Genomic DNA, 17,394 nt, shown 5'->3' with positions numbered 1-17,394 from the left:
GAAGATGGTGAAGGAGTACGTAGCAGACCATGTCAGCGTCCTCAGTGATCCCTCTGTGCCTTACAACTATTGGGTGTCCAAGCTGGACATGTGGCACAAACTGGTGCTCTATGCCTTGGAGGTGCTAGCCTGCCCCGCCGCCAGCGTTTTGTCATAGCGCGTATTTAGTGCTGCTGGGGGCATAATAACTGATAAGCGCATCCATCTGCCAACTGAAAATGCTGACCGGTTGACTCTCTCATAAAAATGAACAAGGCCTGGATTGCCCCTGACTTCTTTACTTTCACCAGTTGAAAGTGGCTGAACATAAAGGCACTCTAAATGTGGCTTTTATGGTGTATTGAATACGAACCCCTTCCACAACTATGAAGATTATATGTTTCAATCTACCTTTTCTCGTCCTCCTACTCCTCCATCATATTAACATGCTTATTAGTCTGCCCTCGCTTCTAATGTTTTAGAGTGTTAGCTCAGCAGCAGGACCTCACCCATAATGTTTTTGAAGGTCACCAGCAGGCCATTAACCATAATGTTTTAGATGGTCAGCTCAGCAGCAGACCCTCGCCCATAATGTTTTAGATGGTCAGATCAGCAGCAGGCACTCGCTCTTAATGTTTTTGAGGGTCACCAGCATGCCAGCAATCATAATTTTCAAGGGTGTGTATTATGCCCTCCTTTATGTGTAATAAAGGGTGTATTGAAGTGCCGGTTCCTTGTCATTTTTGGCAGCCCTTTCACTTAGTGCATAGGCTTTATGAGTGTAGTAGTCCCACTACCTGAACAAATGTACCACAATGTAAATGAGGCCCTCCTTTATGTGATATACAGGTTGTATCAGAGTGCCTATTCCTTGTAATTTTTGGCAACACTTGCACTTTATATACAAGTAAATATACAGGAAAGAATGTTTCCTAACAATTTTTCCTCTAAAATCAATTTTATCTTTGGCTTGGTGCATATTATTGTCAGTCCGTAAAATTGGCGTACTACTCAGACAACATCGTTCCCAGCAAAATGCATCCAGACATCCTCCCCATGCTGTTCCCAAACCATTTCAGTGGTGTTTCCATCAATTTCTGACCATTTACTATGAACCAGACACCCTCCCCTTTTTAGAGCAGGGGTGCCTGGTTTAATACTCTGGTTCTCCCATTGACTTTCATTATGCTCGGTAGAGCACCTGAGCATACCAAGGTGTTCTACTCGAGCACCCGAGCACTTTGGTGCTCGACCAACACTAGTAGTGACCCCAGAAGACAATATGTGATGTGAATTGAATTGGTCTCATCGGTAAAAACCATTGTGTTCTCCCTGTGAATCCAATGGGTCTCGACAAACAGATCTCCTTACTATTGCTTTCTGTAGTTCATGTTGTCCAAAAACAGTGTTTTGATTATATAAAAAAAACTATCCAGGTACCAAGTCAGTGTACAGACTATGATCCTGCCTATATACCATAGCCAAAAATACGGGTAAAAAAATGTACACAATTTCATTAGGGACACTCTGGACCACCTTAACAAGGGTGAGATACAACTTTTTTTTTTTAACTTTAATTTGTCCCTTCTTCTATTCCCCATTAGGGCACCATAATTGTCTCGACCGTGATTTACCCAAATCAATAGAGCAGTTGTGTATTAAGAAGTATCGGGGCATGGGGATTGCGTCCAGTAACCATGTTAGCGCTGTGCTATATCTGCGCTGCTTTGTATGAGGTGTATCCGGTCTCGCGTACCTTACTTCCAGTAAGTGGAATGCATAATGCGTTCCACAGTCTGTCGGCACTTCCTAGATGCGTTCCACAGCGCCTAGCTGACGTCCGATCCGCCCGAACCAGTATGTATTATACAGCGCTTGCGATTTTTATAACTAATATCACTTCTACCTTTATAAACTTGGGTGTGCATGATATTGAATGAAAATCATATAGGTATTGAAAACCAACATAATGTTCGGATGACTACGTGACCGGAATTGACGTCAGATACGCGTTTTTCAATATAGCCTATAAAAGGAAACAACAGTAGCATCACTGGTGCGGTCCTTTTTATCTTGGTGCCCTTATCATATGTGTTATGTGTATCATTTGCAGCATTTATGCATCAACTAAATGCTGCCCCCGATGAACCACTTGAATTTTTACTTTTGGGGAAACGCGTTGAAGATTGTTTTAGTCAGTAGGGACTTTTGAGGGTTTAGCCAAAGAGAAGTGGGGCCGCTCCTTTCGGTGCAGGTGCCCTGCTTTTAGGCAGGGATAGCCGGTAGGGATAACCCAGGGAGAGGACATCTTTCCTACCCCATTTTCTCGGCTGCTGGCCCACAGACTACCTGGTGATGTGTAACCGTGAGTCCCTCAACATTTAGAGACCATCTGTATCCAAGTAACCGTGAGTTTTTACCTGACAACCGTTGGTTATTTATTGCATTTCCTTAAGGTCTATCATTTATGCAGATGATAGGCTGGTTACTTTTCTCTGCTGATATTGTATAATATTGTACTACACTGACTGTGTATCTTCAGTGCAGGCATCAGATAAAGGTTATCTTATTTACCTTTAATATATATAAGTCTTGTTTTTTTATTATTTTATCTGAATAGAAATAAAAGTTAAATTTTAGGGGTTTATGTTCAGTGATAGTATCTCTCAGTTTTTTTTTATTTTTTCAGCCTAATGATGGCTTGCTTTACTGATAGCTCTTTGGATCCCATCTTGAGAGTTGACAGCAAAAGATTCCAAATGCAAATAGCACACTTGAAATGAACTCCGGTCCTTTTATCTGCTCATTGTAATTGGGATAAAGAGGGAATAACACACACCTGGCTATGGAACAGCTGAGAAACCAGTTGTCCCATTACTTTTGGTTCCTTAAAAGTGGAAGACACTTATGCATACTGTTGTAATTCCTAACCGATCACCTGATTTGGATGTAAATACCCTCAAAGCTGACAGTTAAAGAATATCTAGTTTGTTTCATTTCAAATCCATTGTGATCGTGTATAGAGCCAAAAAATTTTTTAATTGTGTAGATGTCCCAATATTTATGGACCTGACTGTAGCTTGGGTGTGTATAGACAGGAATTTGGTTAGTTGGAGTCTGAGTTAGTTGAAGTTGGAGTGTGAGAGGAGGAGAAGCAAGCTCATGGAGGAGAGGAACAGGCATCGTCTAACATGTCGTCTTCTATTTCTACTCCTTGGTCATGGCCAGGCTAAGGGAGTACACCTAACATTTATCTACAGCAGCAAAGCACAAGACAGTAAGTCTATGTTTGGATATGGGGAGAGACTAGTGAGAGTAACAGCTAAACTCCACTTATGGATCTCATTAGCACAAGAGCCTGAGAGCAACTTTCCGAGTGCCAGGACACAAATGGACATTTAGTGTACAGAATTGTCTTGATCACTAACTAAACCTTCCGGGTAGTAGTGAAAACCAACAACCTTTTCAGAGGAGTATCTTGTAAATTATGTGGTAGAGGTGTTTTCCTGCCGCGAGGGGACGCCCTTATTGGAAATTAACAAATATCATATTCAGTACCAGAGTGCTAGAGTTGGAACTTAAAGTAAATCTTCAATTTGCCTGTAAAGTAACAACTGCCACTACCTGATAATAAGATTGCCAGTGAACTTATTATTTATGCTATACCAAATGCTTTCCATTGATGAACTGTACCAACTATCCAGAGACAATTGATTTAGTAAATGTTCAGCTGGTTTAGAACAAACGACTCCTCATTCTTACTACTACTCTCAACATTTGCACCTAACGGTGCTGGTGTCACGAACACAGGGGCCCAGCTGCAAAAGCACCTTAAACACCAATTACCATCAAGGGCACCTCAACTTCTATCTGGCTGGTGTTCATAGCAACTAAGCGTGCCCCGGCGGATTTTGTGCTGTCTTCCCATCCACTGTATACGCCAACCCAGGGAGGCATTTGCTAACCGTGAGTACATTAACTATTGCACCCATCAGCCCACCGTGAGCCTCATGTGTTTCCCCTGTGGTTTGGTAGCATTGCATCTGCGGCCTCCTAATGCTGCTGCCGCCACCTCCAGACTCTGTTATTGTGCCACTCTGCGGTCTCCTCATGCTGCTGCCAGCTCCAGACTCTGTCATTGTATCACTCTGTGGTCTCCTAATGCTGCTTCCATCTCACTACTATATCATTGGGCCACTCATGCTGTTCCCACCCTCCCAACTTCATGACTGGGCCGCTATTTTGCCTTTCGGCCTAGCTGACATTATCATTTATTTCACCCTTCTTCTGATCTGTCAGAAAGAAGAAAAAAAGAGACGCACAACGGATCCTGTCTGTGTAGCAGCTGTAAGGCCTGTATGGTCTCATCAGAATTGGCTTGTGATTTGGTAGCCAAAAGCAGGAGTGGGTACAAAACACAGAAAACATGCAAATATTCCATTCACGTGTCATCTCTGTTTTTTATCCACTCCTGTTTTTTTTGGGCATTAGCAATACTGATGGATTACTGACCAAATGCTGACCGAGTAAAGGCGGATGCTGAACAGACAGGATCCATTTTTTTGTGGGTTATTGTTCTGAAAGATCAGAAGAAGGGCAAAATAAACAGTGACATCAACACAAACTTACTGCTGACACCCGCTCCACTCTGTCGGGGGGGGGGGGGGGGCTCTACTTGTATAAGCGTTTAATAGAACAGGTTCTGTAAACTTCTATGTGGAATTCGCTGACGACGGTGTAAAAGGAGTGCGCTTCTTCTTGGCGCTAACATTGACCTGTAAGGCTGAGTTCATACTTGAGTTATTTGGTCAGTTTTGGCCCCGTGATTGCCCAAATAAGTGCAGTCTGCAGTGATTCTAAGAGTGACACCTGTCATTTGCATGTCATACGGTTCTACACCACTATAAAGGCTCTCTGCAGCCCGGAAATAGCAGTTTTTTTTAACGCGATTCACTGCGAATATATTCGGATCGAACCAAATTTTTCTCACCTTTTTATATCGGGCAGATGCAGTGATACCAATTATTAGATTTGTTTATATTTATAGGTAAAAGTTTGAAATGGGGTGATTTGAATGTTTTATTTATTTTTTAAACCTTTTAAACCATCACTGTTGCCATAACTTTATTATGGCAGACCTTGGAGCTTTAACAAGGTTTCAGGCTACAATATCAACCAAATAGCTCCTGATATCACTGGTAAGCAGTTTGAGCATCAGAGAGAGCTCCCTCGCTCCAAATGACCTCTCAGATGCCATGACAGCAATTGTCTATGATATTTGAGGCGTCAAATGTCCATGTTTGAAGTTGTTTGAGATCAGAGCTGTAAAACAGCATGTACTTGCTGGCTATTTCACTGAACTACCAGCACCATCCAGCTGTACTCCTAAACAGCATATTAAACATACCTATGTTAGCCTTTGTGTTGTTTGCTTGCACCAGAAAACAATCTTTATTCTATTTGCAAAAGAGACCAAAATGCTAGGAGGTGTGCTCCAGTCCTAACACTTTATAGCTCGCCCCCTCTTTCTATCATCCTTCCTTTCTTCCCTCTCTGTGAAACCTCTGTTTGTCCTACACATTACAAACACCATTCTGAGAAGAAGGTTCACAGCGTCTACTCTTCTTTCGGAAAGTCTATGGTGCATTGCTTGACAGCACATGTGTATTACAAACTGTAAAGCTGATGCTCACTGTGGTGTAATGCATAGGTGGAGAAATGAAAGTTCATTGCACCTGCCTGAAATGTTACTTAGGAGAGTCACATCACAGGGATTGGGGAAAAACAGTAGAGGTCCTTTGAAGGAGCCATCAATGGTTAGGACAGGAAGGCCTGGGCACTAGCAGAGATGGATAACACATGTTCTGTGCTTGGGGCCTCATTTGCATATTGGTGATTCATTTAACAACCTGGTATCCACCGTACATTGCATATCAGCAAGGAATTAAATAGTATCATGATAATATTGATGTTAAATGACTACAAGGAATGACATACTTACAGTTAAAACATTACTAATCCTGTAATTTTTAGGATCTGTGTCCAGCAAATGTGTTCCATACCACATTGACAAGCCAAAGACTCCAAATATCATAAGCTCTGATACTCCAATTGTCACGTTCGAAATGATAGACTTCTTTATTCCAGCAGCTTTTGCATCTATTAAATTGGTGTTGTACCTGCAATTAAAATACATATTAAAATCTGTCCCCTGTAGATGGTTAAGTTCATGAAGGGTAGGAAAAATATAGGGCAAAAAACATCTGACTTTTTGTTTCCTCAAATAGGAGCGCTCTTAGGCCATTACAAAAAAAAAAAAATGTTTAAAAAATGTAACATGAAATGCTATATAATATTTTTTAAAGTAGTAATAAAGTAATGATTATCTGATAAATTATATGTGTCTACATGTCTTGTGAAAAAACAGTGCAAAAATTATTTTGACAGTGCAAAATGGTTAGGACTAGGGATGAGCAGACCCGTGGATGTTTAGGTTCGACCGAACTTCGGGTCAAAGTTCGGGTTTGGGACCCAAACTTGATCCAAACTCAAATCCCATTGAAGTCAATAAGGACCCTAATATTGGTGTACTAAAATGGCTGTAAAATAGTCATAGTAACAGCTAGAGGGCTGCAAAAGGAAGCAAAATGGGTGTAAGAGCAGGACAGTTGACCTGCAAACAAATGTGGTTAGGGAAATGACTTAAAACATAGAATAGAAAAAAATTAAAAGTAATAATCTTGAACTAGGAGGCGGAGGTCAAAGTGCAGTAGGAGGTTGAGGAGACGGTGGACGTGGCGATGTAGGTGGAAGTGGCGGTGGAGGAGAAGGTAGCCAACACTTTTTTTTTCTTTTTTTCATTTCTTTTATTTCTTTATTTTTCTCTCTTTTTTTTATATAGATTTAGGAAGACCCAAAAACATTGGGAACTAGAAAATAGAATGCAAAGAGAAAGTGCGCTGGAATCTAACAATGGCTGGGTGCGGCCGGTATTTTTGTCTATTCAGCACAAGGTACAGACAAGTCCTGTGGGATCCATGCCTGGTTCATTTTAATGAACGTGAGCTTGTCCACTTTGGCTGTGGACAGGCGGCTGCGCTTGTCTGTGATTACCCCCCTGCCGTGCTAAACACACTTTTGGACAATACACTGGCCACAGGGCAGGCCAGCACCTCCAAGGTGTAAAGGGCAAGCTCAGGCCATGTGCCTAATTTGGAGTCCTAGAAGTTGAATGGGGCAGACCCATCAGTCAGTACATGTAGGCGTGTGCACACATACTGTTCCACCATGTTGCTGAAATGCTGCCTCCTGCTAAGACGTTCCATATCAGCTGGCGGTGCTGGTTGTTTTGGCGTGCTGACAAAGCTTTTCCACATTTCGGCCACGCTAACCCACCCTTCTGAGGTGCTGGCAGTGCCCTAGCTGTGTTGGTGACGTCTTCCTCCTCCTCTGCCTTCACCTTGTGCTTCCACTGAGCCCCCGCTGTCAGGTGGGATTGCGCACCTTCCGATCACACTCCAGTGAAGGAATTAAGGACAGCACGGTGTCCTTGTAGTAGGGATATAGCAAGGTGGCCACCCAGTAAATCAGCACTAGTTAGAATGTGGGCAACTCGGCGGTCATTGCACAGCCACTGCAGCATGAAGTTGCTCATGTGTGCCAGGCTGACCAGAGGTAACGACAATCTGTCTTCTGTGGGATCTGTGTCCTTTGAATCCCCCCAGCCATGCTCTAGTGATGCCCATGAGCTGCTTTGCGTGCCATCCTACTGTGAACATGGTTCATCATCATCATCATCATCCTCCAGAACTGTGTCCTGGCTGGACAGTTGTGTACCTGGCCTCTGTTGGTGCAGGAACCCACACTCCAAGCCACTTGTAAATGACTGGCCTGATAACTATGGAAATGACCCCTCTTCCTCCTGTGCCACATACTCTTCCATCATCGTGCAAAGCGTTTTTTCAAGGAGACATAGAAGTGGGATAGTAACACTGAGGATGGCATCATCAGCACTGGCCATGTTGGTGGAGTACTAGTAACAGCGCAACACAGAACATACGTCGCACATGGAGGGCCACTCATTGGTGGTGAAGTTGTGCTGTTACGCAGAGCGACTCTCCCTCGCGCGCTGCAGCTGAAAACCCACTATTCCCTGCTGCTGCTCGCACAGTCTCTCCAGCATGTGCAAGGTGGAGTTCCACCTTGTGGGCACGTCGCATATGAGGTGGTGAATGGGAAGGCTGAAGTTACACTGAAGCGCAGACAAGAGAGCAGCAGCAGGGTGGCATAGATGGCCCGCACTTTCTGCAGCAGCTCTGACATATCGGGGTAATTTTTCAGGAAACCTCTGCACCACCCGATTTAGCTTATGCACCAGGCAAGGAATGTGCGTCAAACCGGCTATGCCCAGAGCTGCTATGAGATTTTGCCCGTTATCGCACACCACCAGCCCGGGCTTGAGGCTCAGTGGCACCAACCACTCATCGGTCTGTTCTTCCATGCTCGTCCACAACTCCTGAGCGGTGTGGGGTTTTTCCCCCAAACAGATGAGTTTTAAAACAGTTTGCTGTTTCCCCCTGGCTGTGCTGAAGTTGGTGGTGTAGGTGTTATGCTGACCAGATGAGGAAGCGTTAGAGGAGGAAGCAGAGTAGGAGGAGGATGCAATGGGAAAGGTCTTGCAATCCTTGGTGGCAGAAGGACATGCGCCAAACTGCTACCAACCTCAGGCCCAGCCGTTACTGCATTTACACAGTGTGCAGTTAGGGAGATATAACGTCCCTGCCCGTGCTTACTGGTCCGCGTATCAGTGATTATGCGCACCTTGCCACAGATGGTGTTGCGCAGTGCACACCTGATTTTGTCTGCTACTTGCTTGTGCAGGGCAGGGATGGTTCACTTGGAAAAGTAGTGGCATCTGGGAACCACGTACTGTGGGACAGCCACCACCATAAGGTTTTTAAAAGTCTCTGTCTCCACCAGACGGAATGACAGCATTTCAAAGGCCAGGAATTTTAAAATGCTGGCATTCAGCGCCAGGGATTACTGGTAGGTAGGGGGGTACTTCCTCTCTCACTCCAGTGTTTGGGGGATGGACAGCTGAAAGCTTACATGGGACAGTGTGGAGATGCTTGGTGACGGTGGTGGTTTTGCTGCCACATCCTTTGTTTGCGGGGCGTACCTCACACAAAAAATGGGTATACAGTATGTCACCCACCGAACTAACAGACAAACTACTATATTTTTGTGTCAGGGGTACAAAGATGGAGCATTGCACCCACAAAAAAATCGCTATAGGTCACCCACAGAATAAATAGCCAGAATAAATAGCCAGATGAGATTACTAACACTTTCACTCACTTCAGCTGCCTACTTCCTGTCCCTGCAATACTCAGAGCTGATGGGCGGTGCTACACGTGATCCAGCTTTTATAGAGGCTGGGTCACATGATGCACCGGCCAATCACAGCCATGCCATTAGTATGCATGGCTGTGATGGCTTCTAAGTGCCCACAGCTTAAAAGCTTGTAGATTGGCTGCCCTGCAGTCTTGTCATGAGTCTGGTCATTATGGCCATTTCAGGTGTGGCACATTTCTTCTGTCTATGGGTTGTGTCTGGTATTGCAGTTCAGCTACACTGAAGCGAATGGGACTGAGTTGCAATACAACACACAGCCTATGGACAAGTGTGATGCTTGGAAGAAAGCTACCATATGGTATGAGCCACAGGGGTCAGATGTAACTGCCTTACACCTCAATCTGATTCTGTTATCGACTTGCTTAGTCTGGTGTTTTCTGGAAGGGGCTTTTTGATTGTTATGCCGTTAAATGCCTTTTTTTTTTTCGGTGTCTCTTTTCAGGGTACAGCGATAGCTCTGTTCAGTTTGTTTCCAGAGTCTTGAAAACTAGTCCTTTGGCTTTATTTGAGAGCATCCTGGGATTTGCATTTACTTCGGGGGACATTTATTAAGACCAGCAGTTTAGACGCCAATCTTATTCCCTCTGCACTGCCATTGGATGTGCCAAAGTTATGTGGAGGCTCAGACCTCTACATAACTTTGGTGGTGCTTCCTCCAGCAGGCCGTGCAACATACTAAAATCTATGCCAGCTCCCTTGCTGGCGTAGATTAAAGTAATTTTTTCACGCCACAAACTGGCATGGAAAATGATAAATGAGATGGTCCCTCCTTCTTCCCCGCCCACACCATGCCCCATTTTTTTGGCACTCAGGGAAAAGTGAGCCATTGTGACAAAATCTATGACATTAATACTCCAAAAAGTGGAGTATAATTCATAATAAATGCCACCCTTAGTCTTTTTGTTGTCTGTATTTCAGTTGTTTCTTGTGGGTTTCTGTTAATGTATATTTGTTCTTACTGTCTAGTTGGACTGTTTTGTGCTTCATATATAAAAGTGACTTCATACAACTCTCAGCACTTTAGTGATGGTCCTGAATCTCTCTCTTTCTCCATTATAGATGCCAAATTAATAAGGCAAGATGTCCAGTAGGCAGTCTATGCAGTGGAACCATAAAACCAAACTACAGCTAACAATGACATACTTTTCCATCGCTTTTTCTTGTCCATTAAATGAAGCGACTGTTCTTATTGCTGTCAAGATTTCTTCTGCAACTGCATCCGCCATCCCATAGGCTTTTAACTCTTTAATTGTAAATACTGAAGAAAGCTGCAAAAAACAAGATTGTTAAATTGGCAGCCATTCACCAATACTTAGCTTACTGAGTTTCAGAAACTTACCTTAATCCATAGTGATATAAAAAAACTGAGTATTAGACCAGATGCTAAGATCACTAGTGCCAGTTTCCAGCCTAGGACAAATCCTATAGAAATGCCAAATATAGCAGATGAAATAGATTGCACACATATGCCCCATTTAATGGATAGTCCTTCATGTATGGTATTAATGTCCCTATAAAAGGAAAGATAAATGTATAATTAGCATAGTGCAGGAGGTGAACCTTGTGAATTTATTATGTTATACAATAGTGCAATAGTTTACTTTGGAAAGTAAAGGCTGATTTACAAGGAGTGAGGTGAAGACGGTTGTTGGGAAGGAAGCATTCCTCACCGAAAGTCCGCTGTTCGTTAAGTTGAGGGGAAGCGCTGCACTTACATGCAGCGATCACCTCCACAGTTTGAGAACAAGCGATACAAAATTATTGCTCCTGGGTAACAGAGTACTGTTTAGACAGCACCATTTGCTGCACGGGAACGATGATTGAGGCTTCTGCACCTCCCATCATTTCACCCAATGAACGAACATTTCGCCTGTGTGGCCCCATATATGTCAACTTGTCCTTGACCTGGTGGGATGCTAAAGTAGTTTTTGCAGAAGTTACATTTGGAGGCATGAATCAATACATTTGTGACTAAGAGTTATCAATAATATGGTATATTATGGTTTGGTATACAGTCAGAATGTACTCACTTTTAAAGTAAGTAAATGTAAATGACATGGTCCTCACTTTTATATCTGAGTGTGACAGTAACTGTCTGGCCTTCTGTGGTATGAAATGTCACAGGGTGGTAATGTCCATTTCTTAGCAGACATTCAAAGAGTTTTAGACATAGTCTTTTATGGACAGTAGTACTGGGACACACCTCTAAATGATTGAAGGTTGCTTCATTCTGTCCCATTTCAACAGGTATATAAAATCCAGCATCTATCCTTGCAGACTGCCTTTTTTGTGAAAGAATGGGTTGTTCAAAATAGCTCACTAAATTCGAGCATGGTACTGTAATAGGATGCTTGCAGCAAGGCATGTTGTAAAGCTTCTTCTCTTCTAGATACGTTTTCCATGATCCGTTGTGATTGGTATTATTGAAAAGTAGAAGCGCTTAGGGAGCACAGCAACTCTACCATAAAGTGACAGACCATGTACTCTAAAGGTACAGAGCAGGTTGGGGTCGCCAAGCACTGAGGGGCATAGTGTATAAAAGTCACCAATGCTCTACTAACGCAATAACTGCAAAGTTCTAAAACTCTTCTGACATTAACATCAGCACAAAAACTTTTTTTTCTCCACAAGGCCAGCACACAAAATCACAGCTGTGTGTGAGATTTGCAGGATTAAAATATTATCTGTGTGTTCAAACACAAACATAGGCAGCAGGGCTCTATTGCAGCACATGAGGCGACATCACCAGATCCTATGGATAAATAGAACAGATCAGCATTCTCAATCAGAACACATCCTCCTTCTCTTGGTCTTCTTTGTGGAAGCCAGCTTGCCTCCCCAAGCATTGCAGTGTCCTTGTCATCATCAGCTGCTTCTTCTCCTGCTCAGACTCCTCTTCCTCCTCGTCCTCTGTTCCTTTGTGAGACTTTCTTAAAGGAATGTGTGGCCCTGTGAAAATGATTCACAACCAGCTTATGGAAAGCTGAACTCCCCCTGACAAAGTTGTTGGCGGTTCAGTTGCTCCCGTATTACTTAGTTGTAGTAAATGTGGCACCTTCGTCTTAATTACATTTTCTGGAAATGTGCAATTTCTGCGCCTTTGCCTGAATTAAATTTTCTGGAAATGTGGCACACTTCTGCTCCTTTGCCTAAATTAAATTTTTGGGAAATTTGGCACACTTACGTGCCTTCGCCTAAACTTACATTTCGGGAACAGTTGTGCACTTTCACACCTTCACCTAAATTTTAATTCCTAGTAAAAAGAATAAGGTTTTCCCCACATTGGATCTTCCAAATGATTTTTATTTCTTAGTTTCCTCTCTTTCCACCAGTGCTTGATCTAGAATAGTGACATAATAGTATGCCTTGACATATGGAGTACTGATCCCTCATAACACCCTCGGTTTGATCAAATAGAAGATTATGTTCTCGGGAGCTAATAAGCCCAAATAAAGGAATTCAGAATTGCCCTGTGTCATGTTCTCTTGTGTCTGCAAACCAGGCTCCTCTTCCGACATCGCTTAGTCACTATTGTAATCAGACATGTTGACAGTGGGGATGGTTGGCCTATTACCCTGCTTTCACACCTGAGCGTTTCTCAAACGCGCGTTTTACGCGCATTTTTGTCGCGCGTTTTTATGCGCGTTTTTTGCAATAGCAAACGCGCGTTTGACGCGCGTTTGTGTGATTGACTGCAGTGTCCTATGGCCACAAACGCGCGTCAAAATGCCCCAAAGAAGCTCAAGAACTTGATTATGCGTCGGGCGTTTTACAGCGCGATCGTATGCACTGTAAAACGCCCAGGTGAGAACCATTCCCATAGGGAAGCATTGGTTTTCATGTGTTGAGCGTTTTACAGCGCGTTTAAACGCGCTGTAAAACGCTCAGGTGTGAACTTAGGGTAAGGCTGGGTTCACACCTAAGCGTTTCGCAAACGCGCGTTTTTATGCGCGATTTTTTCGCGCGTATTTATGCGCGTTTTTGTAATAGTAAACGCGCGTTTGACGCGCGTTTGGGTGATTGACAGCAGTGTTGTCCAAAGAGTCTATGGCCCAAACGCGCGCGAGTGCCATAATGGGCCCAAAGGTACAGGAGAAAAACAACATATTTGAAGCTGCTCTTTGAGCCAGTCACTGGCCACTAGGATTTACAGTATTTCTTTGAATCAAAGCCTATTAGACTTTATTGATAATATGGGAGTTGGGCTCCAAGATTATTTTCCTGTGCTAGGCTCAAGGAACTCCACACCAACACTGCCTGGGGACCTACTGCATTGTCCCCCAGGTTAGTTTGAACACTGGCTTGGGATCTGGATCCAAAGAAAGTGATGTGAGAATGGGAATCAACAGAGTCACTTTTTTGAAAATTGACAAAGAGAAAAAACGAGCAGACACCTCATGTGTACCTATACATCATTACTGAACAGAACTGCTTGAGAAAGTTGTTAATTCTGGGACTACTGCAGTGCCACCACTTGGGAGTATCCATATAAGCTTCAGGAGAGTTAAGGGAGTTAAAACAAACAACCCTTACACCACTCATTAATACAAAAAGAGCTTCATCTTGTTCTCAAACAGAGATATATTTACAGTAGAGCTGAGTGGACCTTTTGAGATTCGGTTAGTTTCAGTTTTGCCAAGTTTTTTAAACAATTTGGAAGAATTGCTTCTATCTGAACCAGAGTTGCTCCAATTGCCTTGAAACTTGGTACATAACTCCCTATAGGGAATTAGTGGTGTGGAAGAGCAGCTGCAGCGGTAAAAGCACCAGCAGCCATACATGTTAGGCTACTTTCACACCTGCGATAGGTGCGGATATGTCTGGTATCGGCACAGATGGATCCGCACCTACAATGCAAATGATTGTATCTGTCCAGAACGGATCCGTTTGCATTATGAAGAACAAAGTCAAAACGGATTCATCCTGACTTACATTGAAAGTCAATGGGGGACGGATCTGTTTTCGATTGCACCATATTGTGTCAGTGAAAACGGATCCGCTTCCAATGACTTGCATTGTAAGTCAGGACGGATCAGTTTGGCTCTGCATCGCCAGGCGGACACCAAAACGCAGCAAGCAGCATTTTGGTGTCCATATCCAGAGCGGAATGGAGGCTGAACGGAGCCAAACTGATGCATTCTGAACGGATCCTTATCCATTCAAAATGCATTGGGGCTGAACTGATCCGTTTTGAACCGTTTATGAGATCCCTGAAACGGATCTCACAAACGGAATTCAAAATGCCAGTGTGAAAGTAGCCTTATTAGGCAGGCAGACAGCGACAATGGCTTGATGGTGGCAGCAGCCATACAGTATGGAACATGCTGGTAGGCAGTCAGAAAGCTGCAGTGGCAAGATGGGCCACCATCAGCAAGGTCAGATCTATTCATCAGCTCAAGCCAGAGGAGTGTGAAAATCCTCCTGGATCCTTTCCCGATTCCTTGTGACAAAAGTGATGTTTTGGACGCTGACGAAGGACAACTTGGTAAGTTTGGCGTCACCACATCTACTTCAGCACAGAGATGAACATTAGGAAATGTGAATGGGCCTGAAGACTTTTTTAAGGATTGTATATAGTTTTACATATCTGTACTCTTACCTACTAATGAATCACATGTAGCGTTATCTTTCAAATGTTGAGCATGTTGCATAAAACTGAGATGTGTTACCTGTACTGTTTCTCAGTATAAGTACTGTCTGTCTTATTATAATGGTTGGCTAATCAAATACAATTTTGGTCCCATCAAACTACCACCATCATGTTTGACTTTTGGTATTCTGTTCTTGTTGAGGATCAAATATTACAAGGTTCATGCATCAACAGAGTATTGATTATAAAAGACATTTATATTAATACCGTTGGACACTGTTCAACTGCAACTAAACATCCCAAAACATTTCACCTACTTACTCTGTTAGTCTACTGTTCAGAGTCCCAATGTGATATGAATCAAACCAAGCCATTTCCTGATGAAGGATAGAACTGAAACACATTTGCCGGATCCTCATAGTCTGTCTTGTTGCAGAGATTAGAAATGTCCACATTTGTAAAAAACTGAAGATGAATGAGGCAAAACCAAGTATAAGAAAATTCTGGGTAAATCTAAAAAAGTAAAAAGAAATAAAAATATGCATCAATGTAAAGCATAAAGATGTCACATGAAAACTAAAAATCTTCCTGGCCCATTTCTTATGTATGCACTTGATGTCACCACACTGTATCTTACAAGCTGTAGTCTACATGTTCTTCACTAATACAAAATAAACAGTAAATAGGTTCCAGTAACCTAGTTGTTTGGAGTGGGTTCTTAATCTATCACAAACTATTACTTTGAGGTTAATGTGAATTAGGTAATTTCTGATTGGAAGACGCTCACAAACTAATTGGTGCCTGGCCTGCCTTCCACCCTTCAGAATTTTTTTTTATTTTTACATATATAAACAAAATATATGTATACAAAGATATGTCTATAAAAAAAATAAAAAATTCTTGTATATCTGAAAAAGATGGAAAAGATGGAAAAGAATAGAAACATAGTAACAGTGATAGTAATATGTATATAAAGATATGTCTAAGAAAATAAAAAATAAACATTCTGGAAAACTTGTTCATTGCGTAATGTATGCAATGAACATGTTTTCCATAATGTTTTTTTTTTTTTTTTAGATATATCTTTATATACATATTACTATCACTGTTACTATGTTTCCATTTTTTATCTTAAAGTTTTTATTCTATAGTTTTTGTCTTTATTTCTATTTATTTATTTCTAGGGAAAAATGATAGACCTTGATTAAACAATGGAAGTAATGCTACTCCGTCTAGTAGTGATCCAGCCCAGATATTTGATCTTACTTAACACTATTTAAAGATCTAGCATTAGGTCCCAGTATTTTATTCAATTCTGAATTTTATACCACTGAGGAAGGACTTTGTCCGAAACGTGTCTTGTGGCGGTTGTGTTGGCTTATATAAAGACAGTGTGGACGGAAACTTAGACTCACGACTGTAGTCATAATCTATTATCATGCACCAGGGAAAATTCAATGGAGAAGATTAAAGCCAGCGAAGGTGTTGGTAACACTGACAAATGTAAAGTTATGCACATGGGAAGGAATAATGCAAGTCACCCGTACATACTAAATGGTAAAACACTCGGTAACACTGACATGTGAAAGGATCTAGGAATTTTAATAAACAGCAAACTAAGCTGCAAAAACCAGTGTCAGGCAGCTGCTGCCAAGGCCAATAAGATAATGTGTTGCATCAAAAGGGGCATAGATGCCCGTGATAAAGACATAGTCCTACCACTTTGCAAATTGTTAGTCAGACCACACATGGAGTACTTGTACAGTTATGGGCTCCTGTGAACAAGACAGACATAGCAGAGCTGGAGAGGGTCCAGAGGAGGGCAACTAAAGTAATAACATATAAAAGGATTCTTTACGGTAAGAGCAGTGAGACTATGGAACTCTCTGCCTGAGGAGGTGGTGATGGTGAGTACAATAAAGGAATTTAAGAGGGGCCTGGACGTATTTCTGGAGCATAATAATATTACAGGCTATAGCTACTAGAGAGGGGTCGTTGATCCAGGGAGTTATTCTGATTGCCTGATTGGAGTCGGGAAGGAATTTTTTATTCCCCTAAAGTGGGGAAAATTGGCTTCTACCTCCCAGTTTTTAGTTTTTTTTTTCCTTCTTCTGGATCAACTTGCAGGATAACAGGCCGAACTGGATGGCCAAATGTATTTTTTTGGCCTTATGTACTATGTTACTATGTTAAAAATGAAAGCTAATCTGATTTTCACATATTATTTTATCCATTTTGATTTTATTAGCAAAATTGCACCTGAACGTACTTTTTTAAAATTATGTACCCTTTCATTGCAGTCATTTTGATAAAGTGTCTGCATGGGTTATGGTTGCAGGGAGCAGGACTATAAACTAGATCCGTGTGTTTTTTTATTTTTTTATTTTACACTTTGTGACCCCATAAAGTCA

General features: G+C 42.3%; 1 pseudogene; it reads right to left on the bottom strand.

Moving 5' to 3' along the window:
• Window positions 1-17,394, bottom strand: part of LOC122939475 — a 200,068-nt pseudogene that overhangs the window by 180,251 nt on the left and 2,423 nt on the right.

Source organism: Bufo gargarizans, chromosome 5, assembly GCF_014858855.1.
Source record: "Bufo gargarizans isolate SCDJY-AF-19 chromosome 5, ASM1485885v1, whole genome shotgun sequence".
Classification (NCBI taxonomy): Eukaryota; Metazoa; Chordata; class Amphibia; order Anura; family Bufonidae; genus Bufo; species Bufo gargarizans.
The sequence above is the reverse complement of the archived record's forward strand: the minus strand, read 5'-3'. Positions and strand labels throughout refer to the sequence as shown.